This window comes from Magnolia sinica, chromosome 10 (genome assembly GCF_029962835.1).
Source record: "Magnolia sinica isolate HGM2019 chromosome 10, MsV1, whole genome shotgun sequence".
In the NCBI taxonomy this organism is placed as follows: domain Eukaryota; kingdom Viridiplantae; phylum Streptophyta; class Magnoliopsida; order Magnoliales; family Magnoliaceae; genus Magnolia; species Magnolia sinica.
Window position 1 is genome coordinate 5,901,897 of NC_080582.1, and position 16,118 is coordinate 5,918,014.

Sequence of the window (16,118 nt, forward strand, 5' to 3'; positions counted from 1 at the left end):
GGTCCCCTGTGGGATGCAAGGGCATACTCGGGGTGGGCGGGGCCCACGGGGGAAGGCTCGTGTTTGAGACTCCTCACCGGGGGTGATTAATGCGGGGGCATTTTCACACCGGGCTGGAGTGTGGTAGCCCGTGGGATACGGGGACACACTCGAGGTGGGTGACCCATGTGATTTGGGACCCACAGGGGAGGTCTCGTGTTCGAGACTCCTCACCAGAGGTGATTAATGCGCATTTCACACCGGGCTCGAGTGGGGTAGCTCGTGAGATGCGGGGACACACTCAGGGTGGGCGGCCCATGTGATTTGGGGCCTACGAAGGGATTTCGGCCGAGATCCTAAACCCATGAGATGTGAGGTCTAGGCTATAAGATAAAATGATTAATTCGCCATACTCTAACAGTTCGAGCTTTTAGAGCAAGTGGTTAATTGTCTTGCATCAAATTGGTATCAGAGCGGGAGGTCTCGTGTTCGAGACTCCTCACCGGAGGTGATTAATGCGGGGACATTTTCACATCGAGCTCGAGTGATATGGCTTGTGGGATGCAGGGGTACACTCGTGGTGGGTGGCTCGCATGTGATTTGGGGCCCACGGGGGAGGTCTCGTATTCGAGACTCCTTACCAGGGGTGAGTAATGCGCATTTCACACCGGGCTCGAGTGGGGTAGCCCGTGGGATGTGGGGACACACTCGGGGTAGACGACCCATGTGATTTGGGACCCACGAAGGGGGTTCGGCCGAGGTCCTAACCATGAGATGTGAGGCATGGGCTATGAGATAAAAGGATTAATTCGTCATACTCTAACAGTTTGAGCTTTTAGAGCGAATGGGTACTCGCAGAGGAAAGGAGTAGATTGCAATGAAATTTTCTCTCCGGTCATAAAATATAGCTCAATCAGGGTATTACTAGAGATGGTAGCGGAATCCAATTTAAAATTGGAGCAACTCAATATGAAGATGACATTCCTTCATGGGAACTTAGAAGAAGTCATTTACATGAGGCAACCTGAAGGTTTCAAGGAACTTGGTAAGGAGGGCCATGTGTGTAGGCTGAAGAAGTTGTTATATGGGCTTAAGCGGTCTCCAAGGCAGTGGTACAAGCGGTTCGATTCTTACATGGTTGAGATTGGGTATAACAAGTGCGAGTAAGATTGTTGCGCATACTACAGGATACTTGATGACAGGTCATACATTCTACTGGTACTTTATATAAATGATATGTTGATTGTTACAAAGGATAAGATGGAGATACACTTACTTAAATCTCTGTTAAGTAAGGAGTTTGACATGAATGATCTAGGCGTTGCGAAGAAGATCTTAAGCATGGAAATTAATAGAGACAAAGAGTCCGAAAAACTATGGCTTTCTCAGAAGGGTCATGTGTAAAAGGCGTTAGAGAGGTTCCACATGAAAAGTGCTAAGCTAGTTAGCACACATCTAGTAGGTCACTTTAAGTTATCAGCCAAGTCATGTACAAGTACAGAAGAAGATATTTCAAAAATGCCACGGGTGTTATACACTAGTGCAGTGGGAAATCTGATGTATGCAATGGTTTGCACGAGGCTAGACATCTTATAGGCAATCAGTGTGGTCAACAAGTACATGACGAATCTAGGGAAAGAGCATTGAAATGTTGTCAAGTTGATTCTTAAGTATCTAAGGGGCACAGTCGATACTGGAATCATGTTTGGTGGACAGGACACATAGCTTTAGGTGAAGTTGTAGGCTACGTGGATTCATATTATGCAGGTGATTTAGACAACTGGAGGTCCACTATGGGGTATGTTTTGACATTAGCAAGCGGACCGGTATGTTGAAGATATATGTTACAGTCTACATAGCGTTGTATAAAACTGAAGCGGAATACATGACTGTGACAAAAGCGTCAAAGGAGGCATTATGGTTAAAAGGTCTGATAGGTGAACTTGGATTGAAGTGGGAGGCAATTTGGTTGCATTGTGATAGTCGGAGTGCTATCCATCTGGCAATGAATCATGTGTATCACGCACCAACCAAGCACATCGATGTGAGGTTCCACAATATACGGAAGCTCATTGCTTAAGGGGAAATTATGTTTCTGATGATTCATACGGATGGGAATGCTGCGAATATGTTGACAAAGCCAATAACCATAAAGAAGTTCAAGTATTGCTTCAGCTTGATCAATCTTATTAGCCATTAATGAGATTAAGCATCCTTGCACAGGGGTGCGGATATAGTTGTGTTCCAGGTGGAGGGATGTAGGGAGCAGTTTACGCTCAAGGTGGAGATTGCATGAGAGGTCTTCAAGATGACTTGACAGAATGCAAGTCAAGGTAGACATTGTTGTGTAGATGCCTTGCATTCTGCGAGGCGTGGTCGACCGTGAGGATCCACAGTTGATCATGATTCACTATGATGTTCACGGTCGACTGTGGAATTCCACAATCTACCATGACTTTCTATGATGTTCACGGTCAACCGTCGATTTTCATGATTTTGCATGAAACGGAGTATATAAACTCTTTTTTTTTTTCATTAGGGCTAAGAGTAATACAAGTATTTTCTTTCAAGGGACTAAGATTAGTTAAGGGAGAGGATTTTATACACTTGTAAAGGTCTTAGAAAGGATTTCTCATGGGGTCTAGGGGTTTTTTAGAGGTGTGCATCGCAAAGGAAGATCGGGTACAACTGTAATTGAAGAAAGTGAGTCTGTACAACTCCAAGGTTTTTATTATAATGGATCTATGTCACTTTGTGCTATGGTTTTCTCCCGCAAAGGTTTTTCCATGTAAAATATCATTGTATTTGTGGTTGTTTATTTTTTAGTTTAGTTATCATGCATCATTATATTATTTTATCTTCGTTTATCGTGCTTTTGCAAAGTGCACGGATTGGCGATGGTGTTAGATCAAATTCAAATTTTTAACACCTAGGGTTTGATACGTGTTTGTTGTTGGTTCAGTTTTACATCATTGAGGCGTGATATAGAGCGGGTTTACTCACAACATGCATCTCTACTAATAAGAGTTTATTTGCTTATTTCTAAAAAAGATAAGTCTTTTTTAATATATATATCTATATATATATATATATATATATATATATATATATATAATGGTCTCCCGCGAACCATCCTGCAGGCTACCTTGGTGCGGTCCAATAGAAAGTTTTTTTTTCTAAGATTTATTTTGCTAAAGCAGGTAGACCTTTTTAGGTTAATTTGAAACAAGCTTATTTACGAACTTTTTAAGTTATTTTAATCATGCCCTCTTCTATTTTCTTTACACCCTCTCTCTCTCTCTCTCTCTCTCTCTCTCTCTCTCTGGTGGGCTCATACAATGAACAACCAATATTGAAGGTGGGGCCCACATGATGAATGGTCCACTTCAAGGAGGGTCGACATAATGGATGGTTCAGATCAAAGGTGGGCCCCTCATGATGGATGGCCCACATCAAAACTGTCGCCTTGCATGATCGATGATCCACATTAAGTGGGCCCCACCTAATGGATAGTCCATATCAAAGGTGGGATGTCCTACATGATGGATGGTGGACATTGAGGGTGTGGGCCCACATGATGGAAGGTTGACATTAAAGGGCCACATGATGAATGGTCCACATCAAGGTAGACCCACATAATGGACGGTCCACATCAAAGATGGGCCCCACATGATGGATGGTCCACATTAAAGTGTGGCCTCACATGATGGACCATCCACATCAAGTTGGCCCCACCTGATGGACTGTCCACATCTAAGATAGGACCCACAAGATGGATGGTGGACAATGACAGTGGGCTGACATGATGGACGATTGACATCAAAGGTGGGTCCATATAATAAATGACCCATATTGAAGGTGGGGCCCCATATGATGAATGATTCACAATACGGTGGGCCCACATAATGGATGGAGTGGGCCTCACATGATGAATGACCCACATCAAAGTGTGGCCCCGCATGACGGACTATCCACATTAAGTAGACCCCACCTTATGGATTGTCCACATCCAAGGTCTCACATGATAGATGAATCATATCCAAATTAAGTGGCCCAACATGATGGATGATCCACATAGGAGGTGTGCCCCCACATGATGGACAACCCACATCAAATGGGCCTCATTTGATGGATGACCACATCAGGGTAGGCCCCACATAATGGATGGTTCACGTTAGAGGTCGGCCCTTAATGACAAACAACCCACATCCAAGGCAAGGCCTTGCTTGATGGACAACCCGCTTCAAAGGTGGTGCCCACATGATGGGAACATCAAATATATATGGGTTCCATGTGTTGGGCAATGGACAATATTGAAGGCACCGTAGAAAGGACAATTAACACTAATGGTGGGCCTCACATTATTGATGACCTACATCAAGGTGGGCCCTATATAATGGATGGTTCACATAAGAGATCGACCCCTAATGATAAATAGTCCACATCAAAGGCAACCACATGATGGACGGCCTACTTCAAAGGTTTCGCCCACACAATGGATGATCAACATCAAAGGCGAGCTCCACATTGTAGACAATCCACATCCAATGTTCGACATGATGGATGACCCATGAGTCATGTGTGTGGCACGTGTATAGTTTATGTACAAATTGCCACCTAGTTGTGCATATGACCATTTTTTCCCTCCAAAGGGACATATTTTGTCTTGACTAACCACACCACCTGTACAAGAGGCAGCCATTGATTGTAGGCTCCCATGAGCTAGACTTTATGACGCCCATCTGACCCTTTTTTGACATGTGTACATAGTTATTCAATGGATTATGTTGGTATTTTTTTATGCTCATGAATATATGATGTATGCACATAGATATTAAGATTGAATTTGAAAATGAGGTTTGGCCAATATTCATCGAGTAAAGGCTTGATCTACTAATAGAAAGTAAAAATTATTGTGCAGTATTCACAATAGGAATGGTGTATAATTGAGATGCAAGTGCATATGACATGTACCTTCATATTAATTTATTAAAAAATCACGGTAAGATCTCACGGGGATCAGCACAATTAGCTCTGCATCCTATCAAGATTGTATAAGCCTACATATTAATGCTGGAATAGATTATTAGTTGATGATTGCATATACAATAAATGCTTGATAATTATAATGTATGAATTAAATCACATGTGTTGCAAGACCGCTTACCTATAAGTGATGGATCGATTCAAAGAAGAGCTTCACTTCCCACTTAATCAACCAAAGTTTCTCCTCTTTTTTTTTTTAAAAAAAAATAGGATGGGGAGGACTCCAATTCGTCTACCTCTTATATAGAATGATTTGCCTTGTTGGTCGCTTAAAGAAAATATACTTTGCTTCTTCATCTTTCGCATCTCACTTTAACTTCTCCCTGCCTTATCTCTTTCTTCATTCCTTTCTTTATTCTCTGCTAAGATTACTTGAAGAAGAAGAAGAAGAAAAAAAACATTTAGCATCTTTCTTTGCATTTCTTGGATCCAGCACCGGTGGGGCTACGAATCATTCATGTAGTGAGCTTTACGTGGAATTATATCTCAATGAACTGATGGACTGGATTTACTGACCCACCATCAATTTATAAAGATGTTGGGCACAACAATCTTGATCCAGCTGGCTGGTCTAGTTCAATGTGGGCCTTGAGGCCGTTGGGTTTGGAGCTGAGTTTTAGACCCATGATTAATTGAACTGGACATTGGATTGTGTCCAAGGATCCAACGAGTATGCCCTGCCTGGACCTAGGAAGGTTTCAACGGTGGAAGTCATTATCCCCACTGTTTTCTATGATGTGGTCCACTTGGGCTTTGGATATACTTCAAGTTTGGCTTCACACCCCAAAATGAGCTGTAAAAACAGATGAACGGCAGGGATGAAACGCATGTTAACGTGGGAAGCATAGAGTTCATGGGACGCGGATTAGATTTTGAAAGGTTGAGTAGTCACGAAGTTCTGTGGACCCTACTATGGTGTATGTGTTGTATCCACAACGTCCATCCATTTGGAGATATTATTTTAAGGCATGGGCGAGCAGATCCAAAGCTTTAGTAGACCCACCACAGAAAACAGCAGGAAGATTCTTTGGATCTTATCCTAAAATGATCTCTCCATATGGATGGACGGCGTGGATACAAAACATACATCATGATAGGGCCCACAAAACTTGGTGACGTCACTTCAGCAGCAATCTCGCTACCCAACCTGTCAGAAGCCAATCCGCGTCACGGAGAGATAGTCCATCGTCGGTGGGACACATCAGACCATTACCCAAAAGTGGGCTCCGCCTGCGAGAATTAATAACCCGCATATACGACGCGGGCCGTGTATCATATAATCCTAACGAGTTAGGGTAAGCTTTTCAGTATCGTCGACGAAAAAGAAAATTCCAATGGGAAAGAATTATAGGAAGAGAAATCTCGTAGATGAGGAAAAACAGAAAGATACTCTATCCGAAGATGAAGAGGAAAGGAGGTAAATTTCTCTATCTCTCTCTCTTTTATTTTCTAGAATTGGATTTTGATTTTTCTTAGATTTGTATTGGAGGAGGTAAAATTCCTTCAGAAGCAGCGGGAGAGGAAATTAGGAATCCCTGCGATCTTGACCATTCAATCGGTCGTCGGCGTAGTTACGAAGCCAAGCGAGAAGACTGAAGGAGGTGATGGGGAGAAGGATGATTTGGTGTTGCAAGATGTTGGAATATTTGGTTGAATTAAATAAATTATTAAAAATCGAGAACCAAAAAAGGAAATAAATTTTGAAAAAGAAGAACTTATTGAATTGAGTCGAAGCGTGATTGAGTCACTCGGCTTGAAATCGAATTTGCTCCCTTGGACAGCGTCCCAAGTGCAATAGGTTTCCAGAGCAATCGACCTCCAGGATACAATAACTATGACCCGGTCCCAGCGGTGCACTCACTGTACACGGGCTTGAACCACTTGCAGTTTAATCCGAAAGTGCTGAGTTGACTCAGCGATGAACACAGTAAAATTGTTAAAATTGTATCAGAGAGAGTTTTATAAGAGAGATAATAATTTTTGTATTTTTAAAACTGAAATCGGTAGTCTTTATATAGACTCTGAAGTGGTGCATAAGCACCCTTTATAAAAGGTTCAGTCCATTGGGTTTAAACCCAACAGGGGCGACCAACCGGAAAGGACGCATCTCTCTGGTTTAAAACGAAAAAGCGCAAATGCGAGTACACTCCCACACACACACCCACGCGAGTACACACACACCGCACCCGCACCCGCGCCCACGCCCAGCCCAGCCCAACCTGTCTCGTCCCGTCGCGCACACGCACACGCACACGCACATTGACACAGACTCGGCTTGGCACGACACGGCACGACTCGGCTCGGCTCGGCGCGCGCATGCGCGTGTGTGGTCAATGGCATAGATTAGAGCTATTGGCATAGCCCCCTATAGGACCAAATTCACATGCCCCCTGAAAGGGGCTCAAGCCCTAGGCAAAAAGACTATCTTATATACAAGATAGTTTACTATGTCAAATCCGATGTGGGATAAAACCCACAACTCAAAAGTACTACAACTTTTCAAAAATGGAGGAAAATCACCGAAAATTTAAAAATTCAAATTTTAATACTATTTTAAAACAAAATATAACAATCCCCCACATGTTTTAAAATAAAACCCTTTCGGATTAAAGCGTAATAGTTGTGCAATGGTGCCGGTGTCACCATAGACTTGAACCGACATTAGAGTAAGCAAGACAGGTCTACAGGAATCAGGTGACACCATAGTCTTGAACCTGAATCCTTTTAATGTAGATCGCAAGTACATGCCACTCACACAACTCTTCCTCTGCAAGTGATTCTGCGGTTCGGTGCGTTTCGGCCATACACCATTACCTGGATTTCATGAGTGCTCTAGAGAATTCGCCTAGATTCTCATAGGAAGCGGCCTCCACCTCCACACCCATATAGGTGAATTCCATCAAGTGTATGCAGCAACTGTATACACCACCAAATATATGGCTATGGATTCATTAAGAGTTCTAACAACTCATCCTTCTACGTTGTTGCTCGCACTATACACCATAGAAGGGGCTCATACAACTCAGTGCAATCGTCTACCTCGTGTCTTGTTTTTTACCCATTGAACCTATCTTATGGGATCTCCACTTGTATAGGTTGGGTTGCCGACACTGGTAGCTCATATATTAGGCTCAGCCCCATTCCCTTCGATGTATCATTGACTAACCTTTTAGATAGTCCTTTGGTCAGAGGATCTGCTAGATTCTTTTCTGACCTCACAAAGTCAATAGATGTGAATCTATCATGCAACATGTGTTTCACTATGTTGTGCCTGAGTCTAATTTGCCTACTCTTTTTGTTATATATTTTACTCTTTGCTTTTGATATAACTGCTTGACAATCACAATGAATAAATACGGCCGATAGATGCTTTAGCCACAATGGTACATAAACTAAGAGATTTCTAAGCCACTCGGCTTCTGATCCAACCTTTTCTAAGGCAATAAACTCAGATTGCATAGTTGACCGAGCAATACGTGTCTGCTTAATAGACTTCCAAGAGACTGCTCTTCCACCCAAAGTGAAGACATATCTGCTAGTGGATTTTGTCTCATTTGAATCGCTAATCCAGTTAGCATCACTGTATCCTTCTAATACAGCAAGAAAACCATTATAATGTAAACCATAGACTATACGCCTTTTAGGTATCTCAAAATCCTAGACAAAGTATTTCAATGCTCTTTTCCGAGGGTTATGTGTATATCTACTTAGTCTTCCTACTGCAAAAGCTAGTCTGGTCTAGTACGGTTTGTTAGATACATAAGGCTACCAATTATTTTGAAATACTCCAATTGAGACACACTATTTTGTATTCTTCATGAGAGTCATACTATAATTATAAGAGTATTGACAAGTAAATAGTCAAAATGGTTAAACTTTCTCAATATCTTCTCAATAAAATGAGAGAGATAATATAATAATACCATTTTTCCTGGTTACTTCAATACCCAAGATTACACTAGCCTCTCCTAAGTCTTTCATGTCAAACTTAGATGACAAAAATTTCTTAGTTGTATTAACTAATTTAATATTAGTTCCAAAAATAAGCATGTCATCAACATAAAGGCATATAATAATATATTCATTTTCAAAATTTTTATCAGATACACATCTATCTACATCATTTATATGATAACCATTTGATTTTAAAACACCATTAAATTTTTCATGCCATTGTTTAGGAGCCTGTTTTAAACCATATAATGATTTAATTAGTCTATATACTTTATTTTCTTTTCCTGATATCTTATAACCCTCAGGTTGTTCCATATATATTTCTTCTTCTAAGTCTCCATTTAGAAAAGCTGTCTTAACGTCCATCTGGTGTACCACCAGTTTATATATGGAGGTTATCGCTATTAAGACCCTGATAGTTGTAATTCTAGTTACAAGAGAGTATGTATCAAAGTAATCTATTCCTTCTTTTTGTTTAAAGCCTTTCGCTACCAACCTAGCCTTAAACTTATCAATAGTCTCATCTGGTTTTAGTGTCTTTCTAAAGACTCATTTACAACCTATTGGTTTATTTTCAGGTGGTAGGTCTACAATTTTCCAAGTCTTATTAGATATAATAGATTCTAACTCATCATTTATTGCTTCCTTCCAAAAGGTTGCATCTGGAGAGTTAATTGCTTCTATATAGGTTGTAGGATCATCTTCTACTAAGAAAGTGAAAAAACCATCTCCTAGGTTAGTTTCTCTTCTAACCCTAGTACTTTTTCTTGGTTGTATCTCTTCTACTACTTTCTCGTATGCATTTTTACTAGTAGATGCAATATCTGATTCATTGACTTCCTCTATTCCTATAGATTTAGATTTCATAGGGAATACGTTCTCAAAGAAATCTGCATCTCTAACTTCTATAATTGTATTAGGATCTAGAATATTATCCTTAGTTTTTAAAACTAAAAACCTATAGGCCGCACTGTTTTGTGCGTAACCTATAAATACACAGTCGGTCGTTTTAGGACCTAACTTTCTTTTCTTAGTTTCAGGTAATCCTACTTTAGCAAGACACCCCCACACTTTAATATATTTGTAACTAGAAACATGATTCTTTCAAAGTTCATATAGTGTTTGTTCAGAAGATTTAGAAGTTTAGAATATAACAAGCAGATAGAATTGCTTCTCCCCACATATTTGAGGGTAAGCCTGAACTATTTAACATAGCATTCATCATCTCTTTTAGAGTTCTATTCTTACGTTTTGTTATTCCATTATGTTCTGGTGTATAAGGAGCTGTAGTTTCATGAATTATTCCATTCTTTTCACATAATTCTCTAAATTGAAAAGATTCATATTCACCTCTTCTATCTGTTTTAAGTCTTTTAATTTTTATATTTAATTGATTTTCAACTTCAATTTTGTATTTAGAAAAAGCATCTAAAGCTTCATTTTTGTTCCTTAACAGATAGACTCTAGTGAACCTAGAGTAATCATCTACAAAAGTTATGTAATATCTTTTTCCACCTCTAGACATATGATTTCTAAAATCACCTAAGTCACTGTGTATTAACTCTAATAGAACAGATGATCTTTCTATTTGTTTAAAGGGTTTTTTAATGAATTTTGATTCGACACATGTTTCACATTTGTCAAATTCTTCATTAGATATATTAGGTAATAAACCTAATCTTTTCATTTTCTTTAAAAATGCTATATTCACATGACCTAATCTACTATGCCATAGATAAAAAGGTTCAACGATATAAACAGAACTGAATGTCTTATTATTATTATCATTGGATACATTTATAATGAATAAACCGTCGCTACAGTACCCCTTACCAACAAAGGTTCCATTCTTAGTCATTACAAGCTTATCTGAATCAAATACTAACTTAACACTAGCCTTATTGAGGAGTGAACCAGAGACCAAGTTTCTTCTAATGTCGGGCACATGTAGGACATCATTCAACATTAGAGTCTTTCCAAAAGTGAGTTTCAGAAGTACTTTCCCCTTCCCTACAACTGGAGACGTTTTAGCATTACCCATGAACACCTGTTCATCATCTCCTGATATTTGGTAGGAGGTAAACATGCTACGATCCTTGCACACGTGCCTAGTTGCACCAGTGTCAAGTACCCATTCCAAGTTGTTTACAAGGAAGACTTCTGATACCACAGCTACTATCATGTCAGACTCATTGCTTGTTTCTGTAAGATTAGCTTGCGGCTTATCTTTGTTTTTCTTAAGCCTGCAGGTTTTAACATGATGCCCAGGCTTTCCACAGTTGTAGCAGTTTCCCTTTTTCTTGAATTGATTGTTTGCATTCTTCTTTTTGAGCCTGCATTCATTTGCATAATGTCCAGGTTTGCCACAGTTATGACAGTTGCCCTTTTTCTTATTATTTGCCCGACTTGATTCCACAAGATTCGCCTTTGAATCTATCTCATTTTTATTTTCTTTTTGGTCCCTGATTCTATTGGCCTCCTCTATTCGTATGTGTACGATAGTGGTTTCCAAAGAAACACCGTTCTTTTTATGTTTCATTCTATTCTTATATTCTTTCCAGGAGGGCGGTAACTTTTCTATTAGTGCTCCTGACAGAAACACTTCATCCAACTTAATTCCTTCTGTCGATAGTTCATGAACTAGACTTTGAAAATCGTGAATTTGATTTGTGACAGGTTTATCATCTGTCATTTCATAATGAAGGAAATTAGCAATTGCATGTTTCTTAGCGCCTGCATCTTCTAATATGTATTTCTTTTCCAAAGCAGTCCATATGTCTTTAGCAGACACGTAAGAAGCATACACGTCATATAGTTCGTTGGATAAAGAGTTTAGAATATAATTTTTACAATTATTTTCATCTGTTACTTCAGTTTGATTTGCTGGATCTATAGTAAATGATTCAGATAAAATGTATGAAACTTTCAGGGTGGTCAGAGCGAACATCAGTTTCTGTTTCCACCGTTTAAAGCATTGTCCAGCGAACGGTTCGATTTTGGCTAACTCAGTAGAAGCATTTACTGTTACTGTAGCCATAGTCTATGTAATTCAACAAATTCGATTTCAAGATTGTTGGAATATTTGGTTGAATTAAATAGACTATTAAAAATTGAGAACCAAAAAAGGAAAATAAATTTTGAGAAAGAAGAACTTATTGAATTGAGTCGAGGCGTGACTGAGTCACTCGGCTTGAAATCGAATTTGCTCCCCTTGGACAGCGTCCCAAGTGCAACAGGTTTCCAGAGCAATCGACCTCCAGGATACAACGACTATGACCCGGTCCCAGCGGTGCACTCATTTGTAAACGAGCTCGAACCACTTACGGTTTAATCCGAAAGTGCCGAGTTGACTCAACGATGAACTCGAAAATTCTTAAAATTATATCGAGAGAGTTTTATAAGAGAGATAATAATTTTTGTATATTTAAAAACTGGAATCGATAGTCTTTATATAGACTCAAGTGGTGCATAAGCACCCTTTATAAAAGGTTAGGTCTATTGGGTTTAAACCCAACATGGGCGACCAACGGAAAGGATGGATCTCTCTTGTTTAAAACGAAAAGCGCAAGTGCGAGTACACTCCTGCGAGTACCCGTACACACACCCATGCGAGTACACACACACCGCACTCCGCACGCGCCGCCCACACCGGCCGTCCGTCGCGTCGCAAGACGCACACGCGCACACGCACAGAGGCACACGAACACGGACACGGACACGGACTCGGACTCGGACTCAACTCGGCTCGGCTCGGCGCGCGCGCATATGTGGTCAATGGCATAGATAATAATTTTATATATTTAAAACTGGAATTGGTAATCTTTATATAGACTTCGAAGTGGTGCATAAGCACCCTTTATAAAAGGTTAGGTCCGTTGGGTTTAAACCCAACAGGGGCGACCAACTTGAAGGGACGCATCTCTCTTGTTTAAAACGAAAAAGCGTAAGTGCGAGTACACTCCTATGAGTACCCATACACACACCCATGCGAGTACACACACACCGCACCCGCACCGCACCCGCGCACAGCCCAGCCTTTGATGGGGACATCACACGCACACGCGCACGCGCACACGCACACAGATACGAACACGGATTCGGACTCGGACTCGGCTCGGCTCGGCACGGCTCGGCTTGGCTCGGTGCGCGCACGTGTGGTCAATGGCATAGATTAGAGCTATTGGCATAGCCCCCCCACAGGACCAAATTCACATGCCCCCTGAAAGGGGCTCAAGCCCTAGGCAAAAAGACTATCTTATATACAAGATAGTTTACTATGTCAAATCCGATGTGGGATAAAACCCACAACTCAAAAGTACTACAACTTTTCAAAAATGGAGGGAAATTACCGAAAAATTGAAAATTCAAATTTTAATACTATTTTAAAACAAAATATAACACAGGATACATTCGCTCAAGAAACCGACGATCGAAGATCCTAATATGTAAGATTTCCATTCTTGGGTTGTGTTTGGATGCTCGATTCGGAAAAAAGTTACAATCTTTCTTTTATAAAAAAATCGATTAGGCTGAGCTGAGATGAACTCAATTCAGAAGTAAATTGATCCTCTAGTCAATGCCAAGTTTTTTGAAAGTTGATATTTGATTTGAAGATATTTCTATATTCGAAATCTTTAAGATTTGGGATTTTAAATATCATTACTGCCATCATCACCATCATCATCTTTGTTATCGACCTATCTTACAAACCAATGTGGTGTGTGTGGAGAACATCAGAGCAGTCATAAGGTCGACCCCGAAGTGAAGATCACTTATGAAATAACAACGGACAGTTTGAATTAGATGTGTTAATAGTCTCATTCAGTATAAATGTGTGGCCTGCCTGATGGTGGGAGTCAAATCCCCGGAGTTCTCTGGATTCCTCACAGAATTTTCTCGAATCCATGAGGAATAAAATAGAAATAATTTCTAATAAATTCGAAAATAATTTGATTGATGATAAAATAAATAAATAAATAAATAACGAATTTACAATCCTTTAAATAATGAGCTCAAACCTAGGACGAAGTTTTAGACTAAAACTCGAACTCCAACTCCTTAAAAATGTGACTTTCTATGAATGGTAAACTTACTATTTATATACGGTCACCATTCCCACTACATTTCATGGTTTTTGGCCAAAAATAGTAAGTGTTCAATTTGGCCTAACCACATCATTCTCATAATTTTTCTAAGCCCTTTTCATGTTGGGCACGACTCCTACAAAAGGATCAAAGGTTATGATCAACTAAAACTTACTATTTATAGTAAACATGAAAATAAAATGGACTTTTGACCATTGATCTGATGGAATCTCACAAACCGGGCATGGCAACCCGGCATAGCGGGTTGGTTGGCTAAAGTAGCTTCTCCTATCCCAAAATCATATGTGATGTCCAAAAACTCATTTCAGTAGATATAACTGTTTTAAGGTTCTAAGGGTCCTGATCATTTCTGCCTCCGATCGGGCCTTGTCTGATCCATCCTTGCCATGAAAGTGTCAGTGACCTGCTCCACATCAATTAGTGGGCCTTGGTCCAATTTGTTTCTGTCTTCAGGTCACCAATTGAACGATTAGGAGTTTCTGATCTGTTCTATTTGTTTGGATGTTGTGACCCACTCTACATTAATTAGTGGGCCTTGGTCAATTTTGTTTTTGTCTTCATGTCACCAATTGAACGATTAGGAGTTTCCGATTTGTTCTATTTGTTTGGATGTTGTGACCCACTCTAGATAAATTAGTGGGCCTTGGTCCATTTTGTTTATACCTTCAGGTCACCAATTGAACGATTGGTGTTTCCAATTTGTTCTATTTGTTTGGATATTGTGACCTGCTCTACATCAATTAGTGGGCTTTGGTCCATTTTGTTTCTGTCTTCAGGTCACCAATTGAACAGGCAGGAGTTTCTGATTTGTTCGTTTTGTTTGGGTGTGGCCCATCCACACTTCATGAACTTTAAGTGGTCACCAATGTTGAGATCATGTTGTTGCATGGTTTTCACGCATACTGCAGTTTGGAAGATCCAAGCTGTATAATATTTGCCCTTTTCTTGGTTAATTGTGATATGTTGTTGCATTGTCTTTCTCAACTATTTAGACCATTGAACAATGAGCCGTTGCTCCAAGATCCGAGCATTGCATAACACAATATTTTAGTTGCTAAGCTGGCCTGCGACCCAAGACCTTGATTTTATTATAAAACAACACAGGGATTAAGAAAAAGAAGAAGAAAGAAACACAAAAGAAAACGACATGTTTTGGCTTATGTAAACAAGATTAATTAGTTCAAATTAGCTAGGTATACATGAATTATTTATTCTTTTTTAAGGTTAAGGCTGACACAACATCACAGGTTAATCAATCACCGGTGAGATTATGCTATTTGACTGCACTACTTGTGGGTGGTAACTCACACTGATCCAGCATGTCTTGTTGAATGGGGCCCACGTGGCTTCATTTTGGGTTATCAGGACTATCCATCCTGTTGGCAGTAATGTCGATCAACCATATCACAGAGTTCAGATAAATTATAATCTGGGCTGATGCAGGCCGCATCAGTGCTGAAATTTGATTGAGTCCAAATAAGCTCTCGGCCGTCATCATAATCTCCATTCACTATCTTCATCACAGGCCTTAACCAACCTTCCTACCCTTAAGCCTTTCCATCATCCTCTTTTCAAGCCCCCTTCAATCATAATCAAAGTTCCCTACTTACAGGCCATCTCTGGCATCCACACCACATAGTTGAACCATTTAGGTTTGCTTTCCATCATAATTAACTGAGTCTCACTCGTATGCTGATTTTGTTTGCCTTCGTTCTTCATTCTTTCCTCAGATTTTCGCATGCATCCATCTCGATGACGATGATGCTTATCTCAACATATGGTGAGTCTCAATCTGCCCTACATTCCTAGTCAAGCAACCGTCTTGTATTTATTTATTTATTTTCATAAATTCCATCAGCATGTTGCGATTTCACAGCACTCTAGAGGAAATCTTCACTTCATTTGAAATATACTCATCAATCTCTCCGTCTTTTCGAAACAATACTTGTAGAAATGGAATGAATTGTGTTAAGGAATCTCCTGAAATTGTATTTTAACTAAAACCCTTTGCTCTTTAACCATTCATACTAAAGC

At 40.1% G+C, this 16,118-nt stretch overlaps 1 protein-coding gene and 1 long non-coding RNA gene across 2 annotated transcripts in view; one reads left to right on the forward strand and one right to left on the reverse strand.

The window, feature by feature from the left end:
• The window catches only part of LOC131257843 (putative disease resistance RPP13-like protein 3), a 192,468-nt gene that overhangs the window by 146,978 nt on the left and 29,372 nt on the right, over positions 1 to 16,118 (reverse strand). The gene's annotated exons all lie outside the window — the stretch shown is intronic.
• On the forward strand, positions 15,484 to 16,102 carry LOC131257851 (uncharacterized). Its single transcript, XR_009177670.1, has 2 exons — positions 15,484 to 15,864; positions 15,943 to 16,102. It is a non-coding gene; the product is annotated as an uncharacterized LOC131257851 (long non-coding RNA).